The sequence below is a fragment of the Pleurodeles waltl genome, chromosome 2_2, assembly GCF_031143425.1.
Source record: "Pleurodeles waltl isolate 20211129_DDA chromosome 2_2, aPleWal1.hap1.20221129, whole genome shotgun sequence".
NCBI lineage: Eukaryota > Metazoa > Chordata > Amphibia > Caudata > Salamandridae > Pleurodeles > Pleurodeles waltl.
The window spans coordinates 457,983,217-458,000,556 of record NC_090439.1 but is presented as its reverse complement, the minus strand read 5'-3'; the positions used below and the strand labels follow the sequence as shown (position 1 = coordinate 458,000,556).

The following is a 17,340-nucleotide window of genomic DNA, read 5'->3' as shown; positions in this document are numbered from 1 at the left end:
GAGGGAGTGAGTGGATTCCTTCTTCCACTGGTTCTGGAGGGGGCTTTGTGCCCTGTGATGCTGATCCTGGATGGTGCAAGGTCACAGTCTCTCCCCTGGGTGTCACACCTGCAGGTGTTGCATGGACCAGGACGCACTACAGCCCCCTTAGTCACGACTACACACTGCTCGCCGGCAGTGACGGCTGCTCAGTGGATGGCAGTTGCGCTGCAGGTGGCTGTGCTGTCAGTGGTGGGGGGAGGCTCGAGCCCTTCCCCTGCTGCCTCGGATGGCTGCCCACTGGGGCTGCTGCTGCTGGCAGTGGTGCTGTTGGCAGTGCAGGTGGCGGTGTTCTCAGTGGTGGGGGAGGCTCCAGCCCGTCCCCTGCAGCTTCAGATGGCTGCCCACTGGGGCTGCTGGCAGTAGTGCTGCTGGCAGTGCAGGTGGCGGTGCTGCTGGCGGTGCAGGTGGTGGTGCTGCTGGGGGAGGCTCCAGCCCTTCCCCTGCAGCCTCGGACATCTGAAGTGCCATGATTGGTGTTGTTTGCCCAGATGCTGCTCCTGCCCCAGGCTCCAGATCCATCCTGCCTGTGGCATCAGTTCCCTTTACATTGGCCTTGGCAGCTGTTGTCTCCTTCCTGCTCTTGGCAGATGGTGGTGCCTCCTTGCTTCTGCCAGCTGGTGTTCCCTTCTTGCCCTTGATGGCTGGTGTTCCCTCCTTCCCCTTGCTGGCTGGTGGTGCCTCCTTCCCCTTGCTGGCTGGTGGTGCCGCCTTCGTCTTACTGGCTGGTGGTGCCTCCTTCGTCTTGCTGACTGGTCTCCCCTTCTTGCCCTTGCTAGCTGGTGGCCCCTTCTTGCCCTTGGCAGTTGGTGCAGGCACACTGGCTGTGCTGACGGGTGCCTCCTTGGAGCCTCTCACACCTGCAGTAGCTGCAGGAACTACAGTGGCCGTGGACTGGGTGGCTGAAGTGCTGGCCTGGGCTCTGCCCACCATGGCCCGAAGTGAAGGACGGGGGAGGAGGGGCAGGGAAGAGGTCAAGGTGGAGAGGAAAAACCTTTTATAGACACTGGGGCTGGAAGAGGGTGAAGGTTTGGGAGTGGAGGAAGAGGGAGTGGTGGTAGGAGGTGTCAGTCTGGTGTATTTGGGTGCAGGTGCATGGGCTGGATGCTGTTGTGAGGTGGATGGCTGTTGGGTGTCTGAGTGCTTGCGTTTGTGTACTTTGGGAGGCGGGGGCACAGACACAGTGGGAGAGGACACAGGGGATGTGTGCATTGATGTGGGGGTGGTGACTGCCAGTGAGGGGCGTGTTGTGATAGGTGTGCTGGTGATGGAGGTAGTGGATGAGGATGTAGTGCATGCAGGTGTGAGTGGAGACGCAATTGGGAGGGAGGTGGACGAGGAGGAGGAGGGGGACACAGTGAAGGCAGTGGCTGTTGGTGTGTCTGCATCTGGATGGTGCTTGTGTAAGTTCCTGTGGGATGAAGTGTGGTGCTTGTGTTTGCCTGAGCCACTTCTGTGTGTTGATTTGGGAGCGTGCAGGTCGGAAGGTGAGCTTGGGATAGGTTGGGTTTGAGGGGAGTGGAACTGGTTAGAGGAAGTTAGAGAGGGGAGGCTGGAGACAGGGACAATGGCTGCCATCAAGTGAGTTGACCAGAGCCTGGAATGCTCTCGGTAGGGCCACCACACCAGAGTGAATGCCCTCCAGGTATGCATTTGTTTGTTGCAAATGCCCTGCTAGACCCTGGATGGTATTCAGTATGGCTGACTGCCCAACAGAGAGGGATCTCAGGAGGTCAATAGCCTCCTCACTGAGGGCAGCAAGGCTGACTGGGGCAGAGCCTGGGGTGCCTGGGGTGAAGGAGATGCCCACCCTCCTTCACCCCAGGCACCCCAGGGTGAGCGGGCATGGCAAACTCGCTGAGGGGCTGCTGGGAGGGTGGTGCTGGTACGGGAGGGGGGGTGGCCGCTGTACCTGTAGTTGGAGCGAGCACAGAGGTGTCCGCCACTGCCAGGGAGCTTCCATCGGAGGAGGTGTCGCTGTCAGAACTGTCCCCTCCTGTCTCCATCGTGGTGCTCCCCTCACCCTCCGTCCCACTGGTGCCCTCACTGTTGGTGGATTCGGCCTCCAGGCCCATGTGGGATGCAGCTCCCTCCGTCTGCGGTGCCTCTCCTCCTCCGGCAGATGATGCTAATGCACACAAGGACAGGGTGACAAAACAAATAGGGGGGGAAGAGACAGAGGATACACTTGTAAATGGCAACAACAACACTACCGTTGGCAAACACAACTCACAGGGAACAGCCCTATGCACTAGGCCATGCACGACCAGTTACAATGCTAGTCACCAGGCCATGGGGTACAATGCCTAACGCCATTAGCTGCACACCTGGAACCCACAGGACCTTGCCCAGTAGTAGATGCCCACTAGCATTATTGGGGTAGGAGTGCATCTGAGCTTGCCCATCATGGAACTTACCCTGCCATGTTCGCCCTCGCCTACGGGCACCCACAACTCCACATCCCCCACCCAGGTAACACCTTTGATTCTGAATCTGTACTCACCCCCTTGTGGCTGCTGTGATGCCTTCAAGTGCCCATCCAACTCCGGATAGGCCACCGCCAGGATGCAGAACATCAGGGAGGTCAGGGTACGACGGGCACCCCTTCCTCGTTGGGAGGCCAGCCCCAGCTGGGCCTCCACCATCTTCCTTGCCCAGCGGCGCAGGTCCTCCCATTGTTTCCTACAGTGGGTGCTCTGCCTGTCAAAGACCCCCAGGGTCCGCACCTCCTTGGCGATGGCACGCCAAATACCCTTTTTCTGATGGGCACTGACCTGCAGAAAAAGATACCGCAGAAAAGGTATTATTCATACCGTCCGGACTGTTATACTTATGGCCCACCATATCCTGCCCATCCCCTTACGCACAGACATTGCCCACCAAGCATGCAGCACTCTGCCGAGGACCCCTAAGCATCAGCGTTGGCTCCTGGAACCCGTAGGCCCCAATGATAACCAATGATGTGTTGCACGGTGGTTGTCGACCGCCTCCCGCAACGGCACACAACGCTAGCAGAATGACCTCATTTCCACTTGTCCCTCCTCACAGGTCAGGCGGCCGCCATTTCAGGGTGGCACAGGCCATGGCACCTAACTTCGTCACAGCAGACATAGGCACATCAACGGACCTACACGCTCACATACTGTTTCTGTAAAAAAAGAAAGGCATATTAATCAGTAGTATATGTTTGAATATGACCATCTGCTCACCATTTTTCACCTTACAGTTCAACCGCTGAGGATGAATAGGAGATGGAGACATACCCTCGTGTACAGACTCCTGGTGGACCTTGCGACAATGGAGGACAGGCACATTATCCTAAACTACAGACTTGATAGGGCCACAATCCAAGGGAGTGTGCCCAATTGGAGCCAGACCTGATTTCAGCTATCTGCCACCCCACAGGTATCCCCCCTCTAGTACAGGTCCTGTCAGTGTTCCATTTCTTGGCAAGTGGTTCCTTCCAAGCGACAGTGGCCATGGCATCAGGGATGTCACATATAGTAAACCAAAGTTATGAGCTACTATTAAATACTACTAAAAGGATATTCCTCAAAAACAACAATACAATATATATCAATACAAATGATTATGTATGTCTTCAACAATATATATACATTAAGACATGAAGATTGAACACCTAAATGTTCAGTCTTGGGCTAAATGAATACCTTGATTTAAATCTCTAACAATATATAACATCTCAAAATCTTAATTATATCAACAATGTGTTATTTTATTACATTTATTTACATATTACAAAATATTAAAAAACCTAAGCAAATACAAAAAATCAATGGATCTAGATGCTCAATAAACAGACGCGTGTTTCTTAGCTAAGAAACACACATCTGTTTATTGAGCATCCGAGAAACTATAACAGTGCCACTTTGCAGATATCATTTACTCATGTGGCATATATCCAGAATTCGGCATATGATGTCATCAGATTGTCCGGTCGTCGGGTTTACATCAATACTGGACTAGAAGATTGGGAACTGCCCTGATGAAGGTAGCCTAAAAAAAAAAGGATTACCGAAACGCACGTAGGCTATAGGTTCCTACTGTACCTGAGTCTGAGATTGTCGCAATATTAATATTGGACTTTAACAAAAATAAATTCCTGGCATGTATCAGGACATGCACTAATTGTATCTGTATTTTTAGGAATGTTTTGTAATTAAGAATATTAGTTTTTTTGCATTGTTTTCTATGGATGTCTTAATCGAGTATGAATGTGGGGTGATTGGGCTAGTTATGTAGTTTTTTTTGTATTAGCTTAGTTTTTTTTATATTTTGTAATTTGTAAATAAATGTAATAAAATAACACATTGTTGATATAATTACGATTTTGAGATGTTATATATTGTTAGAGATTTAAATCAAGGTATTCATTTAGCCCAAGACCAAGACCGAACATTTAGGTGTTCAATCTTCAAGTCTTAATGTGAATATATATATATATATATATATATATATATATATATATATATATATATATATATATATATATATATTGTTGAAGGCATACATAATCATTTGTATTGATATACTGTATATTGTATTGTTGTTTTTTAGGAATATCCTTTTAGTAGTATTTAATAGTAGCTCATAACTTTGGTTTACTTTATAGTTCATATTTCCCTGGTGAGCTACTGTAACCAGGTCAGGGAACCCCATTGGTCTTTTACCTATCAGGGATGTCACATCCTATGTTCTCAAACGTCCTGACCAGAGTGTTGTCTGCCCTGATGAAACACATGCGCAGCTACATCGTACTCCCCCAGATGGAGGATTTGGTCACAGTGAAGGCTGACTTCTATGCAATGGGACATATCCCAAACATCGTTGGTGCTATTGATGGTACACATATTGCCTTTGTCCCACCCCAGAGAAATGAACAGGTGTTAGGAAATCGAAAGAGCTTTCGCTCTCTGAATGTGCAAATAGTGTGTTTGGCAGACCAGTACATCTCCCATGTCAATGCAAAGTATCCTGGCTCTGTGCATGATGCCTTTATCTTGAGGAATAGCAGTATGCCATATGTGATGTGTCAACTCCAGAGGCACAGGGTATGGCTAATAGGTGAGCCCATGGTCCCCACCCAGTTGATGTAGGTATATGGGTGTGGGGTTGTCCCTAAGGGTGAGTGTCTGGCTAACAGGTATCCCTTGATATTTACAGGTGACTCTGGTTACCCCAACCTCTGATGGCTACTGACCCCAGTGAGGAATCCCAGGACAAGGGGAGAGGAATGTTACAATGAGGCACATGGGCATAAAAGGAGGATTACTGAGCACACCTTTGGCCTACTGAAGGCCAGATTCAGGTTCCTCCATCTGACAGGTGGATCCCTGTACTACTCACCCACGAAGGTGTGCCAGATCATCGTTGTATGTTGCACAACCTGGCCTTGCGACGCCAGGTGCCTTTTCTGCAGGAGGATGAGGCTGGAGATTGTCGTGTGGCAGCGGTGGAGCCTGTGGACAGTGACGAAGAGGAGGCAGAGGAAGAGGATGTGGACAACAGAACTACTATAATTCAACAGTACTTCCAGTGACACACAGGTAAGACAATGTAACTTCACCTTCCTTTGCAGTTTTGTGTTGGACATTGTACATGGTAGCCTGATTTTCCTATTTCTATGGCCACTTACTGTACCCTTTGGCATTTCTAATTTCAGATATCTGTGCTCTTTTCTGGCTCCTGGTGTGTTTACTGCTGCCCACTACAGGTCATACCTTTGTATCTATAACTGTACATTTGAATTGCAATGTTTACAGCTTGTTAAACGAATACATATTTCAATCAATTGACAGACTCCATACTTGTATTTGTTCCAAGGGTGTTTATTTCTGTGATAATAAGTGTAGGGGGTATTGCAATGGGCTGGGTTGATGCTGGAGAAATGTCCAGGATAGAGTCCAGTCTATGGGTATCACAGATGCATTGTCCAAGGGGGCATAGGGAGTGGGGCAATGGCAGTTCAAGGTGGACAGGGTGACAGAGTGGGACACAAGGGTGACAATCAGGGGAGTCCTATTTCCTGGCGGGGTCTTGGCAATGTTCTCTAGCTTCTGCCTGGATCGCAGGGACCTCTTGCGTGGTGGTTCTCCTTCTGCAGGGGGAGGGGTGCTGGTGGCCTGTTGTTCCTGTGGCAGGGCCTCCTGTCCTCTAGCGTCAGCGGAGGTGGAGGGCTGTTCATGGGTGTGGCTAGTGTCAAGGGCCCGTTGGTGTGCAACTACCTCCCTCATGGTGTTGGCCATGTCTGCCAGCACCCCTGCAGTGGTGACCGGGGTGGTGTGTATGTCTCTCAGGTCCTCCCTGATCCCCCCCAGGTACTGTCCCTCCTACAGCCGCTGGGTCTCCTGCAGCTTGGCCAGTATCTGGCCCATGGTCTCCTTGGAATGGTGGCATGCTCCCAGGATTTTGGTGAGTGCCTCGTGGAGAGTCGGTTCCCTTGGCCTGTCCTCCCCCTGTCACACAGCAGTCCTCCTAGCTTCCCTGTTGTCCTGTGCCTCTGTCCGCTGAACTGTGTGCCCACTGCCACTGACCCCAGGTCCCTGATCGACCAGTGTTTGAGGGGTTGCCTGGGGTCCCTGTAGTGGTGGACACACTGCTGATTGACGTGTCCTCGGGACAGAGAGATGGGCCCGCTGGGTGGGTTCTATGCTGGTGTTTCCTGAGGGGGGAGGCTCTGTGATGGTTTGGGACTGTGGCTGGGTCATCGACTGTCTAGAGGTCCCTGATGGGCCAGGTTGGTCATTCTGATCCAGGCGTGCAGTGCTGCTGTCATCACTGTGGGCCTCTTCTGTGGGGGGGGCTGGATGTTGCTGGCGCCTCCTCTCCGGTGACGTTGTGTGAGGGTCCTGTGGGGATGTAAGTGCAGTGTCATTTTTACTGTGTGTGCCATCTTGTGCATAGGTATGTTCCCCTCTATGGTTGTTATTACCAAGGCAGCTTTGGCTTGTGTGAGTTGTGATTTGGTTGGCTAAGTGATTGTCACTAGTGTGCATGCTGTGGTGATGTGTGTCCTTGGAGGTCTGTGATGGGGGTCCATGCATTGGTGTGGCATGCAGGGATTGGTATTGGGATGGGTGGGTTGTGATGGTGGGGTATATGTGAGGTGGTGGAGTGATGGGGTGAGGGTTGGAGTTTGTGATGGCATGCAGGTAAGGGGGTGGTGAAAGTAGTAAAGATTTGACTTACCAGAGTCCAGTCCTCCTGCCACTCCTGCCAGGCCCTCAGGATGCATGATCACTAAGACTTTCTACTCCCATGTTGTTAGCTGTGGGGGAGGAGGTGGAGGTCCACCGCCAGTCCTCTGTACAGCTATCTGGTGTCTTGCAACCACGGAATGCACCATCCCCCGTAGGTCGTTCCACCTCTTCCTGATGACATCCCTTGTTCTGGGGTGCTGTCCCACGGCGTTGACCCTGCCCACGACTCTCTGCCATAGCTCCATCTTCCTAGCAATGGACGTCTGCTGCACCTGTGATCCGAATAGCTGTGGCTGTACCTGGATGATTTCCTCCACCATGATCCTTAACTCCTCCTCTGAGAACCTGGGGTGTCTTTGTGGTGCCATGGGTATAGTGTGTGTGGTGTGTGTGAGGGTGTGTGGGGTTATGTGTTGGGATGTGTGCTATGAGGTGCGTGGATGGTGTATGGGTGATGGTGTTCTGTGGCTCTGATTCAGTGGGTGCTCCTGGCGTGTTTCTCTCTCAGTTGTCATTTTTTTTCATAAAGGGTTGTGGGTAGTGTGTGTGTGTTTTATAGTGGTGTGGGGCTGTGGGTGTGGTGTGTGTATGCATGTCAGCTGTGTGTAGTTTGAATTGTCCAATGTGGTGTTGTATTGTTAGCTTGTGCGTATTTTGAGCGTGGCAGTCTGTACTGCCAATGGTTTCCCGCTGTTGAATGACCACTGTGGTGATTCGTGGGTCATAATGCTGTGGGTGTATTTCTGTTGGCATAAAGGTGTGGGTTTGGATACCACCACTTTATCACTACCTTTAGGCTGGCGGACTTGTGTGTGTGTGTCTGTATAGTGGCGGATTTCTAGTTGTGGGTCATAATACACGTAGTGGTATACCGCTGCGGTCGTGGTATGTTGGCGGCAGTCAGCAAGGCGGTAAGCGGCACTTACCGCCAATGCCATAATGAGGGCCAATCTCTGTTCCTCAGATCCAAAGCTGGCAGCTCTGGCCATTATGTGGCATGCTGTCCCCTTCTCAGTGTTGCTGCTTTACGAATTACCTCTCACCCACTATTTCCCTCCACACTTAATATTGCATCCCAGGATAGCTACCCCACACTGCTCATAGTTTTATAAAGTACATTCCAACATGGTATTTACCTCATAGCATTGTGGGCAATTGTTTGCAAATATTGCTTAACTCATTGATACGCGTTTTACCTACCAAATTAAGATGCTAGTATAACTCTTCACAGGGCACTATGTTCCATTGCACAACCAAATTTATTTTGGGAGTTGTGGCCCTGATGGACAACAATCAAACTATTTCTTATGACACAGCTGATAACAATGACCCATGACAGAAAAGCACAGGACTGGAAATACGTTGACCTGTTGACACAAAGTTTAACAGCACTTAGGGAAGCATGTTGAAAACAAAAAACATCACTGCCAGCGGTATACATCAAGTCATGGTTTTAGAAGTTAAGGGCACAGATGGACAAACAGGGTGCGGAGTATTTTCTACTGTGTGTTATTGCATGTGTGAATAAATGCTGTTTATTTATTTATTTATTTTATTTCATCTCTGTGGCCTGCTCCTAAATGGGCAATTGATGTTGTGTATTTAAACCCTTATTCTAGTGGCACAGTTGACAACTCCTAGTAGACTCCACTAGGTGCAACTGAGTGCAATGTAGGGTGGTGGACAGTGAACAAGCTGTTGTGCAGCCCACTATGCACCATCTGGTGCTTTTCTTTCTGATTGGCCTGCTTTGTAGGATTAGTCAACAGCAACTATATATGCTTACAGCAGTTGTTTACTGTACTATCCATTTAGGGCGTATTTTTCCCCTTTTTGAAAAGTTTACACCACGGTCTTTCCTCCGACCTGGGGGAAGCTCACGCTCTTAATGGCCCCGGTTTAGCTTCGGCCTCTATCTGCAAGGTTAAACCTCGATATCTCAGAATAAATTTTTGTTGCTTGGGGGTTACTATTCCTTCAGTCTTCTCACACAGATATTTCCAATGAGAATTGAGCTCCTTTCAAAATAACCCTTTCTATAAGAGGACATAGTTGAGTCTAAACAATAGATTGATATGTGTTAAATGGCAACGTGTATTTTCTTCGTTAATTATTTTCTTCTGGTTATATTTTGTTTTTGTTTGATTTTTCAGTTGTACTTTTATAAAGGCTGATATGAAAATTTGCTCTTGTGAATTAGAAATGTCTTCTGCAGATTCTAAAGTCTTTCCTTAATAAACATTTTATAATTTTTCACAGAAACAGAATAGTTTTAGTTTGCTATAAATCTATTATTTTTTTTCTGTGCTGCTGTGGGTGTCTCTTGACAGATTATAAAGTAACACACATAGAAACAACAGCATTGTGCTAATTTTAAATTGAGTATTGTAAACAACTGTTTAACATTACTTTTACTTGACATGTTTATGTTTTCCTAGCTATTCCACCTGAAAGTCAAAAAAATACTCAAAAAAGCATAGAAAATCCCAGAAAATGGTGTCTCTTTACAGCCGATACAGCAGCTCAGTGCAAATTATAAGATATTGTTCGCCAGTATTCTTTCCAATAGGTTACTCATGTGAGACCCTCCATACATAGGATTCTGCCTACTTGCAGTCTTGCTGCTGTGGTGAGGTGATCGGGTATACTGTTGGGTTATTTTCCATCACTTGTGGTTATTAATCCTTTAATTGTTGCTGACATGAAAATAAGAATCATCTACTCTAGCTCAGTCGAATCTATCCCACTCCACTCTAATCAATCCACACCAATACCTCAATCCACTCCAACCCACTCCACCCTATTACACCCCACCCCACTCCAGTCTACACCACTCCACTGTAAGGCACTCTCTGTGACTGAACCACTGAACTCTACTCTACTCCCCTCTGCTCAACTCTATTCCCCACACTCCATTCTACAACACTCTACTCCAAGGAATCAACTTTACGATACTCATCCCCCCACTCCACTCTATGACACTCCACGTCACTAACTTTTAGCCATGCTGAACAGCAGCATAACTGGTGTACAACATGGCAAAAAACACACTGCCAAAAACGCTAGCTCTTGTATAGGAGAGACCTTTTGACTTTGCCAATACTTGTTAACTATTTGTTGTCATTCTGGTCCTTCACTAGGCCTTCCAGCCTCCAATTTTCGATTCAACTCATCAGTCCTTGATCAGGTGAACATACTTGCCTGCTGGCCAGCTTTCCCACACTTGCACCGTTGCTGCCCACATTCGCCATACCTTCTATCCATTTGTGACCGTAAAGCAATTCAACACAAATTGATATTTCACTGCCTCTTGCTTGGCTGACATCCTCACCACCGCTAACTTTCTCTCTTTCTTTTCTCCCACACTTAAATCATCTCCACCAGTTTCATGAAATATGTTTCAGTTGATTTCACCCACAGTTCACCTCCATCAGTTTCATGAAATATGTTTCAGTTGGTTTCTCTCACACGTAAATAACCTTCATCAGTTTCATGAGATTTGTTTCAGTTGATTTTTCCCACACTTAAATCACCTCCATCAGTTTGATGGGATGCATTTCAGTTGATAATATTAAAAGGTGAACCCCACCCTGTCCAAACAGCAAGGAGAGCTTGTAACCAATGCCCTTGCCACCCAGCACTTTCCAAAACCAAGATATCTCAATATTCATTTTATCCGATGCCCTTGTAATAACTGCTTGTTTTTTTTACCTCCATCCATTCTCTATTTGACATCAAGGGGCATATGTATACTCTGTCTGCACTGGATTAGCATAATTTCTTTTTACTCTAATTCGGTGCAAAACTAACTCCATATTTATACTTTGGCGCTAGACCTGCCTAGCGCCAAATTTATGGAGAAAGCCATTTTTTGGACGTGGAAACCTACCTTGCCTTAATGAGATGCAAGGTAGGCGTTCCAGTGCAAAAAAATGACTCTATGGCTTTAACGCCATATTTATACTCCTGTGCAAAAATGGTGCACGGGAGGAAGGAGGGGTCAAAAAATGGTGCAAAGCTTGCTTTGCCCCATTTCTTAACCCCTGGGTCAGGGCAGGCATTAGGGGACTTGTGGGCCTATTTCCATGGTGGTACACCATGGAATAAGCCCACAGGTGCCCTCCCTAGGCCCCAGGTACAACCCCACCCACACCAGAGGGACAGCAGATGATGTGGACCCCATCCCAGATGAGTACAGGTAAGTATAGGTAAATATATATATTTTTTTTTTAAGTGCCATAGGGGGCCCTGAAATGGGCTGCCATACATGGCACAGGGTTCAATGGCCATGCCCAGGGGACCCTGGTCCCCTGTGCTGGCCATTGGGGTGGTAGGCATGACTCCTGTCTTGTCTGAGGCAGTAGTCATGTGGTATGGATGGCTTTGCGTCAGAATATATGACTCTAGGCAAGTTAGAGTCTTTATCTCTGCCTCTACCTTCTTATTCACACTCCTCTCAATGTCTATGGGATCTAAATAAATATTGTCAGCGCTGTGCACCCCTGCAATTTCAAGCAACTTTCCAACAACACTTGTGTTGCTATCTCTCTACTCTCCTCCTACCCAGTTTCTGTAGTCAAGCATGAGAAATACTGTCCCCTGTCTGTAAAACCTCAAAGAATATTCTAAAAGATTATAGTAAAAAGGTATTTGATGCACAAAGGATGTCTTTGGAAATGAACAAAACCCGTCAAATGCATTTCCATCTAAATGTTCATAAGTAACAAACATATACTTTAAAAAATAAATGATCATAAGCCACCACATCATAATGCCAGGACCCATTAAAATGCATCAAAGGCAAACAACAGTGGACCCATCTAAATAACCATGGATTTTAGCTCTTTCTCCATCATATCCTGTAACAAACTGACATGGTCACTCCCTTTTTCCCCAACTCTTCTAGCCTTTCCTCCCTGTTGCAAGTCCACCTGTTTATATCTTCCCTGGCCTGTCTATAGGTAATTGTTACTAAGGACATCAACAAATCTTCTACCAGCTGTCTTTCGAAACTTGTGTCACACACCTCACCCCCATCACAGTCAGCCCACATAATCTTGAGATAAAGCATCAGCTTTGTTATTGTCCATACACAAAATGCTTCTAGCCTTGAAAAGCATGCACTATTCCAGGTACAGTAATACTAGATTCCTCAATAGTTCCAGTATCCAGTCGTCTCCAGTTATCATGCTAATTGTAATTGATTATTGTTACCACTGCTTAGGTGTCCACCACAGATAGTTGGCAAGTTCACTGTTACACAACAGTACTGTAAACACTACTGAGAAAAAGTCCAGGGATACTATCCTGGAGTTACTTGCTCTCAATGATGGCGGCCTCTCTTCTGCCTGCCCCAGTACATACCAAATATATTGGTCCCTAATGCATCTGAAAATATTCAATCCATCACATGAGTTGGTCTTATGGCAGCCATACTTATATGCAGTTGTACACTTCTATGTTTACCTGCAATATCCCTTCTCAGTGTCTTCATTGCCCATATCCTATGAGCTCTTTTGCTGGCCCATGATGGACAGTGGCATCAATCTAAAGAACCAACTGTCTGGAGCCACCACTTTGAAAGTAAAAGTGAAATGTCCCACTACATGTTATTCTAGCATCTGTTTGGATAGTCATCTCTCCATTGGAAACTCCACCAACTCAATAAGGTCTTCTGTTTAACAACTAGCAATGTGGAATCCTTTGCTAATGAGTCAAATTTCATTCATAACAGTATATGAGTCGTTGCTGGCCCCACCATGTCAAGTGGGTTCAACGTCAAAAAAACAGGAATGGCATAGCACAACCCCTGGATGTGGCTTTTTCCACATAGAGTTAACCTGCAAACTATATTTCCAAAAGGAAGAAATCTTCCAGGAATACCAGCTGTATTCTAAAGGCCAACTTTATATTGCATTTTGTCTTTACGGTTTCCACAGTGCATTTCTGTGCCGGCTCCACTGCCTTTACATTAATGTGATGATCACTGACAACCACTCCAATTATAACAAATGATGCATCCGGCTAAACCAGAGGTCTTCGGACTTTTTTGCTCCAAGCCCCCACTGAGCAAAATATTTACAAGTCATTCCCCCACAAAATCTTTATGGAGAGATGTAGCTTGCACTTCAAGGCTATCTTTTATTTAGCCCTTAATCCACAGGAAATCTGACAGTTCTAACATCACAAATGCATCTAGTGAAAAGAGAAATTGATAAAAAATCACTGCACCCCATAACTGGGATGCAGTTGGCTACTCACACTAGTGTGCCCGGGTGCAACTGCAACTGCTGCACTAAAGGCTGCTACGGCCCTGCAATTTAGGCTATCTTCTCTGTCCCCTTCACACCCTCCCATTGCTCATCGCACTTTGGCTCAAAACCCTATATGGATGCCCCTTTGGGAGCTGCCACATTCTCTGCTTGCCTTACACTTAAATATTAGCATTGAAATTAGATCTTCTTGCTCCCATTTTTTGATAGTGACACAGCTCACCCTCCTGGGTCTGGAGCCACTCCATCTAATGCACAAGTAATAACTGCAGCCCATTCCCTTGCTCATCTCTTTGTGATGCCCAAGGAAAAACTGTTACAACCTTCTATACTTTTGGGCAGTAATACTGCCCAAATTGGGTGCATATGCCCACCCCCCAGACGCCTGGGCCCTGAAGTAATCGCACTTGCTGCATTAATGATAATTAGGGCCAGGTAAAGCTGTTTGTCTCCTCTGCATTTTCTTAGTCACCCCATGCTCCCCCGACCCTGAAGCCATTGTTCTGCGGTGCAGAGCCGGCTGTCTATGTCTTTGTAAAAAAAAAAAATAGAACTTCCCACACTTGGCTAACCCCTTCCTTGGGGCATCATTAAGCTACAGCAATTAAAACTGCCATGACTGCCATGAGGTAGGCTCCTCACACATCTGGACCCTGTTGCTAATGCACATGCTTCACTACTATAGTGATAGAAAAACATGCTATGTCTGCCCATAAACATTAGCTCCTACAACACAGTCTAATCATGGCCATCTCATCGAGGCCAGAAGCTTTCTCAACTATTTTGTAAAAAAATAAATTAAACGAGCCTTTGCAATGCAATAGGTCTCTCATTTCCTTGAGTTACAGCTATTAGTATTGTAAATTCCTAAGTAGACTTTTCTTGCCACATAAATTGAAAATTAAAAGTGAAACAGTTGACATAAACGAGTGGATTCAAAGTGTCACAGCCACAATGAGCATGACCGTGAAGGAGAGACACAAATTGAAAAAGAAGTTTGCCCGCAGTCAAACGTATTGGCAAACATGAAATTATCCATGTAACAGGGTAGGTGTCCAATGCGGTAACAAAACCGCCCCAAAGAGGGTCATACGTAAAGCATTTGCCTATGATAAGAAAGGGTTTTTGAAAGGCAAGCCCATGAATGAGTGATAGTGATGGGCGTGCAGTGGGTGTGGTTAAAAGCCCAAAGATAGATTACAACAGGTCAAAGCGCTTGTGCTCTCGTCCTAATGAACAAGTTAAACATGTCCAGCACTAGCCTCATCATATTGATTTTTTCCCAAAGCATTGATGAAGCCAATAGGTCTCACCTATGCGAGACCTATTGGCTTTGTCAATCTTTTTTGCTATGTTGTACAGCTGCGCAGCTGTTGTGCAGCATGGTTCAAAATAAAACAAAATTAAAAAACGATATGACGGAGCAAGCGTTGACTGCGCCATAGCACTTTTTTTTTTACTTTCAGCCACGTTGAATAGCAACCATGCTGCTGTATATGGCCAAGAAATAGCATAGACAAAGCCCATTGATCTTGCATAAGTACAACCTATTGGCTTTGCTATTGTTTGTGATTTTTAGGCAAGGGCTGATTAAGTGTTTTCCCAGGATCACAGGAGGGTAATTGTGCTAGATTCAAACTTTATTCACCAGTTTCAAAGTCGGCTGTTAGACCTTGTGATGATATAAATCTATGTACATTTTACATGCGTATATATATATATATATATATACACACACACACACACACACACACATATATATATATATATATATATATATATATATATATATATATATATATATATATATATTTCGTACACAAGTCCCAGAATGCAGGTGCACAACACAGCGGTCCCGGGTGGGCTCCGAGAGGCCCTAATATAACGTTCAACACTCTCTTCAATACCAGGAGAACCAGGACACCTCCATTGTGAAAATTCTGTTTATTTCAGCACAAAAATCCAACGCGTTTCGGCAACAGCCTTACTCATGGATACAACATTACTAAAGTGCTCCACATAAATAACCCAAGTAAATCATTTGGTATTGAAGGGAGTGTTGAACGTTATATATATATATATATATATATATATATATATATATATATATATATATATATATATATATTTGTTTGTAAATGTATACTTTAACACATCTGAGTCACAGAGGGGATTTCATTAAAATCTCAATAATCAATGAGAAAGGAGAAGCAAGAGTCGATCGAGGAATAAAACCCCGATTGGATAGTTACGTGTTTCATTTACCACTTGATCCTTCCTTTTAGTTTAACACAATTGGTATATATATATATATCGCTGCTTCCCACATGGTAGTGGATCCTTTTGGATGATATGGAGTTTTTTTGTGCAGCATGCATCCTTCTTTTATGTCATGTAACAAGGCTATAGGTTAACTGCTTCACAGTAAGAATTACTCCCCAAAAGAGCTTTGACTGATAACAAAAGAATGTTGTCACATTTGAGGAACCAGCAAATAATCAATCCGTCTACTATATAGTTATATTTTCGTTTAGTAAACAAGGGTAACTCTGCAGCTGGCAGGGCTTTCAAAAACTGAGTAAAACTCTTAAATGTTCCTCTCCATGGAAATCTTTACTAAAAGGCGAAAGATTTATTCGGTTTGAAGAGAAACCAGAGTATACATTTCATGGCTGCCGTCTGTGGCACCAGGAAACACCATTCCACAGACTGTTGTGTGATTTAGTTTACTGAGTTTATCCCAGAAAACCCTTTAAAATACAACCAATTTATAATAATTGTTGTAATCTGGTACATTGATAAAACACTTGTTGCCACAAAAAGAAACAACAGGAGAACTCAGAAGTGACACGGAATTATAGGTATGTAAATTTAGTCATTAGTCATGTGACAGGAAAGGCTGCACCACAATAGTTTCCCTGCTCAAGTAATAATGGTGGCTCCTTTAACTCTGCACATTTTGAATGGTGCCTCACACTGGCTTTTGTAAGGACAGGTAGCACCGAAGAAGAGGATTGTTATATGCCTACCACAAAGCATGCCCGCTGGCTTGTTGCTATTCTTTCTGAGACAATGAATGAGCCAGTGTGTTTTGTACTTGAAGCCTATAAGGCTGCACAGCTGCTGTAACAAAACAAGTATTGGCAAAGAGGAACGTTTTAGAGCTCTTAGCATGGTAAATTCATAACTGGACTTTTCTTGCACATAAATTGAAAATGAAAAGTAAAACAGTTGACATAAGCTAGACGTTTTAAAGTGCCATGGCCACCATGAGCATGAGCGTGAAAGAGAGACACAAAAGGAAAAAGAAGTTTCCTTGCAGTCAAAAGTATCGGCAAAAGTGCAATTAGCCATGTAACAGGGTCGATGGTCAAGGCGGTAACAAAAAATGCCCCAAGGAGGGACAAATGGAAAGCACTTACCAATGATAAACAAAAGCAAGCTCATGAATGAGTGATAGTGAGGGGCGTGCGGGGGCGTGATTAAAAGCCCACAGATAGATTATAACAGGCCAGAGCACTTGCGCGCTCAACCTAAAAATGAGGACCTGCATCTCCCTCCAAATAATAGGCCATCTCTCCAAGGAAACTACATGTGTTCTTTTCCAATAAAAAAAATATATAATTTGTCTCTGGATCTCACCCCTTACCCTGTCCCTGTCTCCTGGATCATTTCTCCGAGGCCTCACAGAGTCCAGATACTGGGGAACTCAGTATCTGAAAGGGAGCCCAGTGGTGTCTTTCTCCTTGACTCACCTTAAAAGGCTAATGACCTGATTTCAAGTTTAGCAGAAGGATCACTCCATCACA

The 17,340-nt window shown here is 45.7% G+C and overlaps 1 non-coding gene across 1 annotated transcript; it reads right to left on the bottom strand.

The window, feature by feature from the left end:
- Positions 1-16,076: 16,076 nt before the first annotated feature.
- Positions 16,077-16,192, bottom strand: LOC138283149 (U5 spliceosomal RNA). Its single transcript, XR_011201087.1, has one exon. It is a non-coding gene; the product is annotated as a U5 spliceosomal RNA (small nuclear RNA).
- Between the last annotated feature and the right edge of the window lie 1,148 nt (positions 16,193-17,340).